The 15,605-nt window shown below is 41.9% G+C and overlaps 1 pseudogene across 1 annotated transcript; it reads left to right on the top strand.

The window, feature by feature from the left end:
• The first annotated feature begins 1,011 nt into the window (after positions 1–1,011).
• On the top strand, positions 1,012–2,824 carry LOC148875074 (putative F-box protein At4g22030 pseudogene; annotated as a pseudogene). Its single transcript, XR_016098683.1, has one exon. The product of XR_016098683.1 is annotated as a putative F-box protein At4g22030 pseudogene (transcript).
• The last annotated feature ends 12,781 nt before the right edge of the window (positions 2,825–15,605 follow it).

The raw sequence follows: 15,605 nt of genomic DNA, 5'->3' as shown, positions 1-15,605 counted from the left end.
TGAGAAAACCGGAGATATGAAAATTATTCTCTCCAACTTTGTTGTATCTGCTGAAGAAAATGGTTCTCTTCATTCTTTCAAACTAACAGAGTCGACATTCTTAGCTTCACTGATGCCCATGAAGGAGATCGGAGCCGACCGATTTGTCGAAGCTCATCCTGAATACGATGGGCAAGGCATTGTTATTGCGATTTTCGGTAACTTAATCATTCGAATTTGTTCTTATTGTATTCATTTTGAAATTATGAGAAGTGAACGTTGAGACTGGTGGACTTCCGAGTACAGAACGTTAAACTATGAAGATAGAAAAGAAAAGGTTGGGATCCTGGTCTTGTCTACGACATCACCGTTGATGATCCTGGTCTTATTGTATTCACGTGTGACGCCACCAAGAAAGTAGCGTCATTGATCTCAACTACCCTTCCTTTGCCGTCCCGTTCGACACCGCAGAGTGGAGGAACTACCGCTGCGACTTGAATCCATGGAGACGGAATTGAAGACGAAGAATAGTGATTTCGATTGACATTTCAGCTCGATGGAGATGAGGAAGAGATAGGGAGAGAGAGAAAAACTGAGAAAAAAAATGAGGAACAGTAGATGTTTTGGTCATAAATGGAGGCGACTTGAATCCATCGCCGCCACTGTTCGGGACGATGAACAGTATTCGCCATTTAGGGGTATTTTGGTCATAAAAATTGTATTTGTGCTGACGTAGACAATTTTCGCCGATGAATACTAACGATACTTTGACGGATGGTGAATTTTGGAAAATGAAAACTAAGTGCATTTTGAAAAGTTATGGTCATAAAAAATGGATGATGAATTTTGAACAATTTCCCAAAAATAATAAAAAGGCTCCATTTGAAACTTTCTTAAAATAGCCTAAAACGGGTTTTTTGCATCTTTTTGACACCTTATTAGCTTTTAACAACTAAATCTACTACAAACCAAACGGATAATAAAACGCAAAGACGATCAGCAGACTGAACGCAGAGAGAGACGTGCCAAACGGGGGCAAGAGTACAGTCCGCCCGTTTCAACGTTTCACTGTTTATTTTCTGTTGAAAGTCAAAACATAAGAATGCAGACAGCAGATCCCGTCTCACAGCAGAGAAGGGGAGACCAACCAAAACAAAGAAACAGTCCAACCTCTGATCCATTCAAAATGTTGACAAGGACTGAATTATTATCTTTTCATTTCTCTAGATCTCTTCTCTCCTTCGTTATATAAATGTGATCGGGAAAGTCAGCTGCTTCATCGTCTCACACATCTTCAAGCCAATTAATCCAAAAGCCTTCCAATACCCACCATCAAACAACAGCAACAAAAGGCCAAGGCAAGTAGCAGATTATTAAACATGGAAGCGCTTGGATCTTCTAGTCTCGTGTGTTCGTCGTTCCGGTCATCATCACGTCGCCAAAGAAGAATACAAGCTACTCTCCAGGCCCCAGAAGCCCCATCCAATTTCCTCTCTCTTCCCAAGCTTCCGGCCGGGGACTTGGTGGAGGAAGTGAATATGAGAACTGGTTATACAGCCAGAACTACTAGTTCTCAAATCGAAACATGCCCTTTCATACCAATTGTTCCTACTACTACTACTAGTACTACAGCCACGAGAGACGATGAGGGAATCTCCAGCTCCAATTCCGTTGCGATTTCCGAGCTATACGCCGCTATAATGGAGGCTGTTGCTGACAGAGCCGAGATGCACGCAAACATTGAAGAGCAGAGGAATAACTGGAACCACCTCCTTCTAACATCCATCAACACAATGACCATGGCTGCTGCCACCATGACCGGACTTGCAGCAACCTCTGGAATGGGAGCCCCTCTTGTGGGACTCAAGCTTTCATCCACTCTGTTATATTTGGGCGCTACTGGATTGTTGTTGGTGATGAACAAGATCCAACCATCTCAGCTCGCCGAAGAACAACGCAACGCAGCAAGGCTGTTCAAGCAGCTTCACGGGCAGATCCGAACAACCCTTGCTCTTGGCACTCCTACTCCAATGGACGTAAAGGACGCGATGGATAAGGTGTTAGCGCTTGACAAGGCCTATCCACTTCCCTTGCTTGGAGCGATGCTTGACAAGTTCCCTGAATCTGTAGAACCCGCTGTATGGTGGCCGCAACAACGACAACGTGGCCCTGGTGGCAATGTAGAGAGAAATGGCTGGACTAAGAAGCTTGAAGAGGAAATGAAGCAGATGGTTGGGGTTTTGAAGAGAAAGGATAGTGCAGAGTACCTGAGGTTAGCCAACGTAGCTCTGAAAATGAACAGGATCTTGGCGATTACTGGTCCTTTACTAACTGCCCTTGGCGCCATTGGATCAGCTTTCGTGGGATCTCCTATTGCCACATGGGCAGTGTTGTTAGGTGTCACTGCCGGAGCTCTGGCAAGCGTGGTGAACACCTTGGAGCACGGTGGACAAGTTGGAATGGTTTTCGAGATGTACAGGAGCTCTGCCGGATTCTTTAGACTTATGCAAGAGTCTGTTGAAGCCACTCTAAAAGAAAAGGTTGAGAAGAGAGAAAATGGAGAACTGTTTGAAATTAAGGTCGCTTTACAGCTTGGGAGGAGCCTATCGGAGCTTAGGGATCTTGCATCGTTGTCATCGTCTAGAGGAAACAAGAAGACAACAGAAGAATTCGCCAGCAAACTCTTCTGAATTCTCAAACAAAAATTCTTAACTTTGAGCTGATTTTTTGTCCAGGATTCAAGACTGTTGTATAGCATTAATTGTTCATAGATGCTTCCCCAAAACTAACCGGATCCTATTCATTTGTTCATTTTTTCTTTAATAATATGTCCAATGTTTTCTATTACACGTTTTTATTTTTAAGTTTTATTATTATTTAATTATGACATTTAGGGTTGATACATTTGACCAAGGTTTTCTATTACACATTTGCTTCGATGGTTTCTAGGTTGAACGGTCCAACCGTCCGGGTCAATGACGGTTCAAAAACGTTGCATTTGACACAAAAGCTGAATTGTTGACTCATCACCAAAGAGGAAAACAATGACATTTTTGTTTTGGTTTTAAATTTGTATATTTTTATATAATTAATAAATATTATTATTTGTCACACTTATTTTTCTTTAATATAGTTAATTAATATATGAAAGAATGAAAGTTAATATCCTCAACATAAAACATAATGAGAGGGAATTGATCGAGAAGAAATGTAGTAGTTCAAATTACATTTTGTGAATGAGAGGGAATTGATCGAGAAAAAATGTAGTAGTTCAAATTACATTTTGTGCCCTCACAAGAAAGTGATCATATTCAAAAATAGGGTGTTCTAGTCAAGAATAGGATTCAATGATTATTAATAGGAATTAATATCTTAAATATATTACTTTATGAGAAAGATTTGAACAAGGAGAAATGTTGTTCAAATTACATTTCTTTCTTACAATTAGAGAGTAGAGAGTATCAAATTCAAAAATTGGGGTACATTAGTCAAACAAAAGTTTCACATTATCACTCATACTTTTAATGGTACTAGTAATCGTGCACGTGCTTTGCATGTGACAATTCTGTATGATGATAATGATAGTAATGACATATCCAAAATTTTCTATAAATGTAATGTATTTTTTTTATTCTTATATATATTTTTTTGTTTTGTATTATTAATCGGATGCAAGTTGCAAAATCCAAATATGAATGCATAAACATCTCGTTCAAATATATGATAATAGGATCAAGTGACAGGCCTATTTGCTTGGCTAGTCTTATTTTTGTAATGTTTTATCTTTTTTGTGTATCTTTTTTTTATTCATTTATCAAAAAAAATGTAAGATTTAAATAGAGATAATTGAATGAGGTGAAAAGTAGTAGTTCAATTTACAATTTAAAACTCATAATTAAATAGGGTCTAAATTCAAAAATGAATATTTTAGTCAAAAGAAAGTTTTACAATTTTATTCATATTTTTAATAGTAATGTAAATGTAGAATTATAGATGTGTTTTCAAATTTTTCTATAGTTTCTTTTTGTATTTTCTATAGTTTCTTTTGCAAAATTTATGTATCTTTTTCATTTTTATATCTTTATATTTTATTATTTTTTGTTATTTATTTATGGCATTAAAGGTTAACACATTTAACCCAAAAGTTGAATTACTTATAATTAATTTTTATATTTTATTTTTCCAATTTTAAATTATGTATTTCATTTTCATTATTAATAGAAATAATTATTGTTTATGATACTTTTTTTTTTAATTAGATTAATAAAAATATCATAAATGTGTCTATTTTTTTTTACATTTGTATAATTTTCTATACTAATTTATATTTTAGAAAATTTATTATCTAACTATGACTTCATAGATTGATCAATTTGATTCAGATGATTGAATTGATTAGTCACCACTTGAATAAACAATGATTTTGTGTTTTGTTCAATTTTAAAATATATGGGGTTGTATCTATACTATATATAAAAGTGCAAATGTAATGTGAAACTTTTTTTGGACTAAAATTACCATCTACATTTTTGTTTGAGAAAGGGTATAAATGTCATTTTATTATAACTTTAACGTCAATTTTAATGGCTACTAAAATGTCCATAATTGTGCATATAGTCCATCTCTGATGGTAAATTTGAAATTGTAATTTCAATTATTATTTCTCACCTTATTTAATCCCCTCTCATTAAGTCTTACACTTAAATTATTAACTTTTATTTTCTTTTATTAAATTAGATTTGTGTCAATATTTTTAACAATATAAACCATATATTTTAAAACTAACTCAAACATCAAACCGTTTTTAATTCAAATGGTAGCTAAGCAATTCAACCATCTATTGGGTATGGGTCCAGCCCATATAAGGGCCCCACCCCACCTTTATTTGCTCCCAAAAGGAGATGTATAGTGGAAGAAAAAGGCTTCTACCTTTTCAGTTTTTTGGGCATCATGTTCATAACCACCCAAATTGAGAAAAAAAAAAAAAAAAACACAACCGAGGGTTTTTCTGGTTCTTTGAGTTTTGTGAAGAAGAGAAGAAAAACTGGCTCTTATTCCATTCGAGATCAAGTTCGGATTTGTCTTTCAAGCCCGTTCTTGATGATATTAAGTGTTGGAGTTAAGAATCCCACTCCAGTTCAGATTTAGTGATTTTTCTTTTCTCTACTTCTCAGTTCAGAGGTAAGTTATTAAGCATTATATGAAACTTGAGCTTACAATTTTGTGGGTATAATTTACCCACACCCATAGGAGTAAACAAATACATATAGAGTTCCAATCCCCGAAAACCAGCCTTACAATTTAGCCCAAAATATTCCAAGTAATCAAAACATCAATAACAAAGATTCCAATTTCTCATTAATGAGTCCAATGATATATAATTGTACCTCAACAACTAACATCATGGTTCTCATTTTCAGATTCTAATTCAGTTTAGACATGATGAGACATAGGAATGTAGCACATCAAAAAGGACACAAACGTGAGTTTTGCCCAAATGAGAGAAAAACTTCATTAGACAACAAACAAGAGTGGTATCAAATAAGAGTATCAGACTTCTTCAATAGTCCTCATCTATTCATTGAAACATTACATCAGCCATTTCATGCTTCTCAAGGCATAGCGCATAGGAAATGCATGGATTTTTCTGATAAACTCAGACAACTATGAGATGCTAAGTTATTTCTTTTCCATTCAACCTTTCCTAACAAATACCCTTGAATGAGAAATGGATTATAAGCAATATCAGGTTCGTGGGAATCTTGATTATAACAGAACCTTTTAACAGATTCTACCAAACAAAGAACCTTTTAATAGAAGACAGAGAAAATCATACTAACCCCAGCCCGCATCTAGTTGAGTCCACAATTGGTATGAACAAGCAGGTAACCACGTGACTCTGCTGCATTTAGAAAGAGAAACCCTAAGCCAATGTGGGTTGAAAAACTACCGAACTAAAAAACCACATGTCAGAGGAAGAGAAACCCCAAGCCAAACTAAAAATAACCATTGAAACAGAGAGAGAGAGAGAGAGAGAGAGAGAGTGAGAGTGAGAGTGAGAGAGAGAGATCACCAGGTACCAATGTGTGAATAGTGCTACATACCCTCTGAGATCGAGAGAGTCCAAAGGATGCAAGAGGGAGATTTGCATAGAAAACATATTTTTGGTATAGAACAAAAATCAAATGGTGACGTTGACTGAATAGGGAGAGAAAGAGATTTACCAACGGTCAGATACTGTTCGATTTTCCTGAGTTCTTCCTTTTGAAGCTCAAGAATAACTTCAAGGATCGCCATTGGAGTTCTCATCCATTTTTCTTCGCCCCCTCTTCTGAGATTTAGCCTCCGAAAATTTTGCAAATATACAGAAGAAAAAAATGATCAAATTGATAGAGAAGAAATGAATGAAGAAGAAAAGACGAGAGTAAAGAGAATGCATAGAGAAGAAATGAGAGAAAAGAAGACAAGATAGGAGGAAGAACGAAAAGAGGACTAGGTTTTTCTTGTGCGAGAAAGTGTTCATCCGAGAGAGAAGACAGAGAGTCAGGTTTGCTTCAAGCGAGAGAGTCATCTGCCAGAGAGTATTTTGGTTGTGCGCGCAATAGCGTTTGAGTGGCAAAACCTAAATTAGCAACTAATTTTGACTCCACCAAAAATTGGAGAGGCAATAAAATTTGCCTCTAAAAGTAATCTTACCGGTTTGCCGTTTTTTTGCTAACCGCCTCCGGCCAAGTGCCTCCAAATACAATTAATAAAAATGTTTAATATCATAAATCTAAATTTTTAAATTATTTTTAATAATTACATTATAATTTTTAAAATTAAATTAATTTTTTAAGTTTAAATCTTTTGAATTGATTGATCAAATCAAAAAATTGACCCAAACCGATACAACTTGAGTGGGTCGGCTTTCTGAAAAGGTTAGTCTGTTTTATTTAACCAACTCCCCAAATTGACTAAAAATCGTTTGGTTGGCTAAATAGCCAACGACTAAACCAAACCAATTCATGAACACTCATAATTTCAGCTAAATTAATAGTCTCATATCTAATAACTAACAATCGTTTAATCTTCAATAATTATTGAAAATTTATAGCAAAAATACACAATTATTGAAAATATATTGATAATGAAAAAAATACAATAATTACAAAAATACAAAAAGTACTAAAAATATATTAACTTAGTCAATAAAAAGTATAATCTCAAATAGTAATTTAATCTCTAATAAATATTAATCAATAAGTTATAACAAAAATACAATAAGTACAATAAATTAAATTTAAAAATTTCACTAATAGTAGTTTAATCTCCAATAATTATTGACCCAGACAGTAGAACTGTTTGGCCCAGGAACCGTTCAGGTAATGGGTTCCATTTTACTCTAAACCTAGTCCCTGACAAAAAACTATTGAATCTGTCAACGATCCATTGACTCAAACGATTGAATTATCGATCCACTTGGCCTATTCAATGGTTTTTGACAGTTTTTTTTATTTTAATTAATTTTTTTATTCTTTTTAATTTTTTATCAGAATGGGCCATTCATTCCGACCTGATGGTCAAACCATCAACCTCGAAACTGGTGATCAGAACGCTTCCGATTCTGGATCGATTTTTAAAACATTGGTTAGCATGTTAAAAATGCTTGCTTATCTAAAGAGGCATTTCAAACGGTTGGGACATGATTAGCTATATATGCCTCCAATAACAAACACAAAAATATCAGCTCGGATTCAAAGACAACCAGAGAAGGCTTGCTTATCTCTACACTAGCATATATTCCAAGAAGAGCTATCCACTACTTACAACTTCAACACTATTGTCCTGCACATAGAAACAACAACACAGACAGCCCATGCAATGGGCAGTGCCTTCACGATCCACCAAACTGCTGTAAGCACTTTGATAGATCATCTTGTCAACTATGAATCCACCATCTCATCTTGCAGGTCATTAGGAGCAATAAGCCCTAATATAGTAAGCATCCTCTGACTCTCTTTCTCTGAGTTGCTGCTTCTTCAGCATAGAGATCTTTGTTATCTTGAGCTGAGAACTCTTTTGATTGCACAAAAAAGTCGATCACGGATGTGATTCTTAAATGTGGAGAGACGTTCCTGATTCAAACAACCCATTTACAAAACGAGTGACCTCTGCTGTGGTCTTGTTGGGAAATGGTTCTCTATGGTATATTGATGAACAAATATCATGTTGTTGGGATATGGATAGGAACCGTTGAAGCATCCCATAAAGGTTTTGTCAGTGCACCAGAGTCTACTGGACAAAACAAATGTTGAATGTGTCTGTTAAGACGACAAAAATTTCTTGATCATTTGTCAAAAAGTAAATTCGGTGGAATTGATTGCAAAAGTTAGAAGCCTGAAAATTCTTGAGTGTTATATGATGTAGGCAACGCTGAGAAATTTGTCAGAGTTTATCTCTGTTGCGGGTGCTTGCGTGGAGGAAGGATAGGGTTTCTGAGGTGTGATTTGGCCCGACCTCATATGCAAACGATGCGTGTACGTGACTCAACGCAAGTGACAACTTGGCACAAGCTAGCTCGGTATAAAGCGAATTCGGGTAGGCTAGTACTCCAAACTGAGATCACCTCGGCCCAAGGACACTTCGGCGTTCACAAGGGCAGACCAAAGCACGAGCTCGAGAAGCTGGCTACTCATTAGTTCGCTACTAAGCAGCCCGATATCCTATAGGAAGCTCACCTACCGTACATATCTCTGCATGGCCACCTCGTGGAATACACCCCCATCCCTGAATCCTACAAGACCGTACTTATAACGGTAACATTAATTCACCAACTCCCTATTCTGACGGGAAGTGACAGTATTACCGTTTAGCGGTGCTTCAACCATCTAACATGCGACAGGTCCCATCGTAGCAGGGGTTCAATGACCGTTCCACCTACCCACCTGAGCCAGTGTATAAAGACCTCGCTCTCACCAGGGGCGAAGGTAGGTTCTATGATTATTATTGTTGTACGAAATCTCTACTCTCTAAGCTCTCTCACTATTATCATCTTCAAGTTCTACACTATCACTGTGTTCTAACTTAGCCATCGGAGTATCCACGCCGGGTGAGTCACCCCGGGATCTCTGAACTCCTCTCTTTTAGGAACCTGTTCTCGTCGTCGCTGGAAGCCAGGTCACCTCCAGCAGGGAGTAGCCGGATTACACCACATCAATTGGCATCGTCTGTGGGAACTCTTACAAAAAGCCTTTTTATCCCCATTCTGAACACCTAGAAAACTCAGAAACCAGACCTACGGCTTCTTCCAACAATGCAGGACAACTCAGGGAAACGAACACCTCCAGGGGGCAACTTCAGCCCCCAACTGTCTGTGTAGGCTAGTTCACCATACCGCTTCCAACGGATGGGATCCCAGCACCTGCTGCGCCTCAACTATTTGGGCCTATGAGTGCCCCATTCCCTCCTGTAGTAGGCCCAACCTCTGTTGAACCGTCCGCAGTTCCCCTGGGAGCAAGACAAAACCAACTAAATGACCTAGTATACAGCGTACGGGCTATGCAAGCCCAAATGTAGCAGGTCCAACAGTTCTAGCAGTACCAACAACAAGTTTTGCATCACATGTACCAGCAGTAGTTTCCACTGTTGCAGCAAAACCAACAACCTACCCCACCTCAGTTCCCAATCACCTCGTGCAAGCCTCGCCGCCAAAGCTGCCATCCAAACCGGGAGGAAACCTCCCAGGCCTCATCTCGCGGTAGAAAAGAAAAACAAGTCCATCCCACCTCACTCCAAGTAAGCATGTCAAAAGGTACTCAACCCACCAGAATCAGTTCACCTCGGCCTTCACGACCTGAAGGCATTCTTGCAAAAAATCGGTTCAAAGTCCTAGCCGAGGACTCCAGGCAAGGCTTCTCGGCCTGCAACAGCCGACAGTTCGAGTCACTCCCGACCAAAGCACCATCCGATAGTACGGAGGTCAGTAGCACCACTGTGGAACCATTTGAGCAACGCCAAAGGCCTACCGAAGCGTCCACTCGACCTGAGCAGCCTAAAGCTAAAGCTCAGGTAAGCTCGAGGGTCACCAAGACCGCTCCCCTCCTTTTTGTACCCTCTCTGCTATCCCCTGAGCTCCTGTCCTCCCCGAAGCCGACAAACTTCAGGGTTCCTCCCCTAGACAAGTATGACGGGTCTTTTGACCCCAATGACCACATAGATTCATTCCAATCCCAGATGCATCTCGCCGGGGCCGACAAGGCCTGCATGTGTGTCGCCTTCTCCACAACCTTCAAAGGAGTAGCCCACACTTGGTATAGAAACATTGCGCCTGGGACAGTTAAAAGCTGGGCACAGCTCGTACAATTATTCACCTCGCACTTCATCACCAGTAAGAAGTGCTCGAAGTCACAAGAGAGCCTTCTCAGTATAGTCTAGAGGGAAGGAGAGTCAATCAAAAGCTACATCAAATGCTTCAACGACACTTGCCTACTAATCCTGGACTTAGATCCAGCCATGAGACTTGCGGCAACCAAAAAAGGGATTACTCACAGAGAGTTTAAATGACACGTGGTGGTGAACAAACCTAAGGACATTACAGAGTTCCTTAAGCTCACGGATCAGTTCATCGGAACTGAGGAAGAGATGAACCAACGGACTGAAGCCCCAACGGAGAAAAGGAAGAGGGAAGACCACAGCTCGAACAACAAAGTCGGCAAGAGAAAGAAAAGCAGGTCCCCTGTCAGGGGGAACAGGTCAGATTTCCACCCCTGAGCTCCCTTGGTTGAAAGAATGAGCTTCACGTCGCTCAACGCGAAGCGTGGGGAAATTCTCATGGCCATAAAGGATGCTTCCTTTGTAAAGTGGCCACCCAGGTTGAGAAGCGACCCAACCCATAGAAATAAAAATGTATATTGTCATTTTCACAAAGACCACGGTCATAGCACTGAAAACTGTAAAAACCTTCGCGACGAAATTGAGGAGCTCATCCGTCGCGGGTACCTGAGAAACTTTGTACAAAGAAGTAATAAAGGCCAGACAGATCAGCGAGGGGAGCAAAAGAAAGACGCTTACAAGTCCAGCAACAGGCCAAGTGAACAGACACAACTGCCTGAAGAAAGACTAGTTCGCGGGGTAATCAATACGATCACTAGCGGGTCGGTTGTTGCGGGCTATTCTACGGCAGTAGGAAAGACTTCAGCTCGCGAGGTAGAGCATGAAGAGTAGAACCCTCCAAAGCGGGCGCGAATTGAGGACCCTATATTCTTTATCGAGGATGATAGGCGAGGGATTCAATACCCCCACGACGATGCGCTGGTCATAAGAATGAAGATCAACGACTTCGAAGTCAGGCACATCTTGGTAAATTCAGGAAGTTCGGCTGATATCTTGTTCAAAAGCACCTTCGACAAGCTACGGCTCCGGGAAAGTGACCTCCAGCATGCCAATACTCCTTTAGTGGGTTTCAGTGGAGAAGAGGTCAGACCCCTCGGACGAGTTTCCCTACCTGTGGAGATCAGTACATGGCCCAACATCGTGAGGTTCGAGCATGCCTTCCTAGTAGTCATGATGCCCTCCCCGTACAACGCCATTATAGGGCGGCCCGTCACTCACACGCTTCGCGCGGTGGTATCTACATACTACCTGGCCATGAAGTTCCCCATGGACTTCGGGGTAGGGGTGGCTCGGGGCGATTAGTTCGAGTCCCGTAAGTGTTACGTCGCTGCTCTCAAAGGAAAAGGGAAACTGGCAGATGACCTCGAATTAGAGCGACCTACGGAATACTTCGAGGAACGAGCCACGGCCACCGAAGGGACGATCCACATTCTGACCTTAGCAGAAGATCCAGCCAGAACTCTCTAGGTTGGAACCACGATCGAAGAGCCTCTTTGCTCTTGGCTGGTAAGTTTTCTACTTGAAAATTTAGATGTATTTGCCTGGTCCGCGGCAGAGATGCCCGGCATAGATGCTAAGTTTATAACTCATAAGTTGAACACTGATCCTTTAGTCACGGTAGTTAGACAGAAAAAATGCATCCTAGCCCCGGAGCGCTGGAAGATAGTCGATGAGGAGGTCAGGAATCTCCTCGCTGCAAATTTCATCAGAGGGAGGCCCACTACCCGAGCTGGGTGGCTAACCCCGTTCTAGTAAAAAAGGCCAGTGGTAAATGGCGCATGTGCGTCGATTACACCGACTTGAATCAAGCCTGCCCGAAGGATTGTTTCCCCCTCCCCAAGATTGACTGTCTAGTGGATGTGACCTCAAGGCATGAGTTGCTGAGTTTTCTAGACGCATATTTGGGCTACAACCAGATCAAGACCTCTGACGAGGAAAAGACAATGTTTATAACCGAGCTAGGCCTGTACTATTATAAGGTTATGCCCTTCGGACTAAAAAATGCCGGGGCAACCTTTCAAAGACTTGTCAACAAACTTTTTGAGCCATTGATCGGCGATAAGGTTGAGTGCTATGTAGACGACATGGTTGTCAAAACCCGATTTTCATACTGTTTAATAAGTGACTTGCAGTGTGTTTTTGAAATCCTACCCAAGAATAATATGAAGTTGAATCCTAGTAAGTGTGTCTTTGGTGTCACCTCGGGTAAATTCTTAGGTTATGTAGTTAACCAGTGTGGAATCGAGGCAAACCTTAAAAAAATCAAGGCTATCCTAGAAATGAAGCCACCTCGCAAGTTGAAAGAGGTTCAAAGGCTGAATAGCCACATGGCTGCCTTAAGCCGCTTCATATCCAAATCGGCAGATCGCTGCCTCCCCTTTTTTTAAGGCAATCAAGAAAAGTAAAGACTTTGAATGGACTAAAGAGTGTCAGCTCACCTTCGACGAGCTAAAGAAGTACCTAGTAAGTATCCCGATTTTGACCCGACCCGAGGATGGTGATATTTTAAAGTTGTACCTCTCTGCGAGTGATGAGGTGGTCAGCTCGGTACTAATAAAAGAAGTAGATCAGGTCCAACGACTTATCTACTATGTGAGTAAAGTTTTGTAGGACACAGAAACTAGGTACCCAGAGATTGAGAAACTGGCTTACGCCCTGGTCACGGCAGCTCGGAAGCTTTGCCTGTATTTCCAAGCCCACACTATCGTAGTCCTCACAAACAAGCCTTTAAGACAAGTCTTACTCAAGCCTAAGGTATCTGGCAGACTAATGAAGTGGGCCATCGAACTCAGCGAATACGACATCCAATACGAGTCTCGGATGGCAATTAAGTCCCAAAACTTGGCCGACTTCATAGCAGAGTGTACCTTTAGCACCGCAATCCCTGAACTAACAGAGATCGGACACGGAGAAGAGGATTCAACCAGTATGACACCAATCTCGGTTAAAGCAAAGTCAACTTGGGATGAAGAACCTTGGATCCTTCATGTGGATGGCTCGTCCAACCAACAAGGAAGCGGAGCTGGTGCCATACTACACGGACCAAGCGGGGTGAAACTAGAGTATGCACTTCGGTTCGAGTTCCGGTGTCCAACAACGAAGCTGAGTATGAGGCACTACTAGTTAGATTCACATTAGCGAAAGAAGTGCAAGCAAAGCACATCATCATCTACAGTGACTCCCAGCTCGTGGTCAATCAGGTCACCGGAGATTACGAAGCCCGCGATCTCGCCATGGCCGCCTATTTGACCAAAGCCAAAGAAATCCTACAAGGCTTCCAGTCTTATTTTATTAGGTAGATTCCAAGGTCTGAGAACACAGATGCCAATGCACTGTCCCGGTTAGCCAGCACGAGCAACAACACCATGAGGACCGTGCACATAGAAAACCTGCCTCGACCCAGCATTCTCAGGGGCAGAAGAGGTTGCTCCTATTACACAAGCTAAACTAAGCTGGATCAACCCACTCGTGAGCTACCTACTTCACGAAACCCGACCTGCAGATCGCAACGCAGCTAGAAGGATAGAACGACAGGCGGCCAAGTATGTCATGATAGACGAACGATTGTACCGAAGATCCTACACACTCCCCTACTTGTGCTGTTTGCGACCTCCAGAAGCTGAGTTCGCTCTCCATGACACCCATGAAGGCCTATGCGGTGGACACTTGGGAGGCAGGGCTCTCGCACAAAAAGCACTATGACAAGGGTACTATTGGCCCACGATGAAGGCAGACGCACTCGAGCTCGTCAAGAAATGCGACAAATGTCAGAGGTATGCCAACATCCATCACCGACCTGCTGCCGACTTGAAGTACCTCACCAGCCCATGGCCTTTTGAACAGTGGGGAATCAACATCCTTGGACCATTCCCCCCAGCAACAGGACAGAGGAAATTCTTAGTAGTAGCAGTAGATTACTTTACAAAGTGGGTAGAAGCAGAACCTCTAGCAACAATCATAACCCGAACCGTGCAGAACTTCTTTTGGAAAAACATAGTATGCTGCTTCAGACTGCCCCGAGTGCTCATTTCTGACAATGGTAAGTAGTTTGAAAATATCAAGTTCCAGAACTAGTGTGCAGAAATGGGGATACAACAAAACTTCACTTCAGTAGCACACCCCCAGGCGGACGGGCAGGCAGAAGTCACGAATAGAGCCATACTCCGCGGATTGAAAGCTCGTTTATCCCAAACTAAGGGGTTATGGATAGAAGAATTTCCCAGCGTACTATGGGCCTATCGAACTACCGCCAAGACCGCCACAGGAGAAACTCCCTTCAACCTTACCTATTGCACGGAAGTAGTAATCCTAGCCAAAAATTGAGGTACCCACACTACGTCTAGAAAACTACGACGAAGAAGAAAATGATGATGAGCTCCGCACCAACCTTGACCTAATAGAAGATGTATGGGACCTTGCATACATCCGGACCCCAACCTACCAGCAAAAAGTAGCCCGGTATTATAAAGCTTGAGTCAGAAAACGATACTTCCGCGTTGGAGACCTAGTCCTCCGAAAAGTTATGGTGCCCGAGCCCGGTGTAGGTAAACTCGGACCGAACTGGGAAGGTCCCTACCGAGTGAAGCGGGTACTAGGAGAAGGCACGTACGAACTCGAAACTCTAGAAGAAAATAAAGTGCCCCGCTCATGGAACATCAGCAACCTAAGGCGGTACTATCTCTGATTACGAATCAAGGATGCATTAGCCTCAAAAACAAGTAAGTACACTCTAACTCTCAGATTGTGATTTCTAAGCCCATAGTCTAACATGAGAGTACTAACTTAGCCATCGGAGCGACCCCGCCGGGTTAGTACCTCGGGTCCTCTGACATTTAATTCCTTATAGGTCTCCAAGGAGCAACTAAATTCAAGAGCGGACTACGGGTCCCTCCCTAAGCCTAAGGGCCACAAGAAGGCCCCAGTCGCTACCTCAGCCTGGGTGAAATTCAAGAGCAGACTACGGGTTTCTCCCTAAGCCTAAGGGCCACAAGAAGGCCCCAGTCACCACCTCGGCCTGGGTGAAATTCAAGAGTGGACTACAGGTCCCTCCCTAAGCCTAAGGGCCACAAGAAGGCCCCAGTCGCCATCTCGGCCTGGGTGAAATTCAAGAGCGAACTACGGGTCCCTCCCTAAGCCTAAGGGCCACAAGAAGGCCCCAGTCGCCACCTCGGCCTGGGTGAAATTCAAGAGTGGACTACGGGTCCCTCCCAAAGCCTAAGGGCCACAAGAAGGCCCTAGTCGCCACCTCGGTC

The sequence above is a fragment of the Nelumbo lutea genome, chromosome 1, assembly GCF_056320005.1.
Source record: "Nelumbo lutea isolate HS-2025 chromosome 1, American lotus-T2T, whole genome shotgun sequence".
NCBI lineage: Eukaryota > Viridiplantae > Streptophyta > Magnoliopsida > Proteales > Nelumbonaceae > Nelumbo > Nelumbo lutea.
The sequence above is the reverse complement of the archived record's forward strand: the minus strand, read 5'-3'. Positions and strand labels throughout refer to the sequence as shown.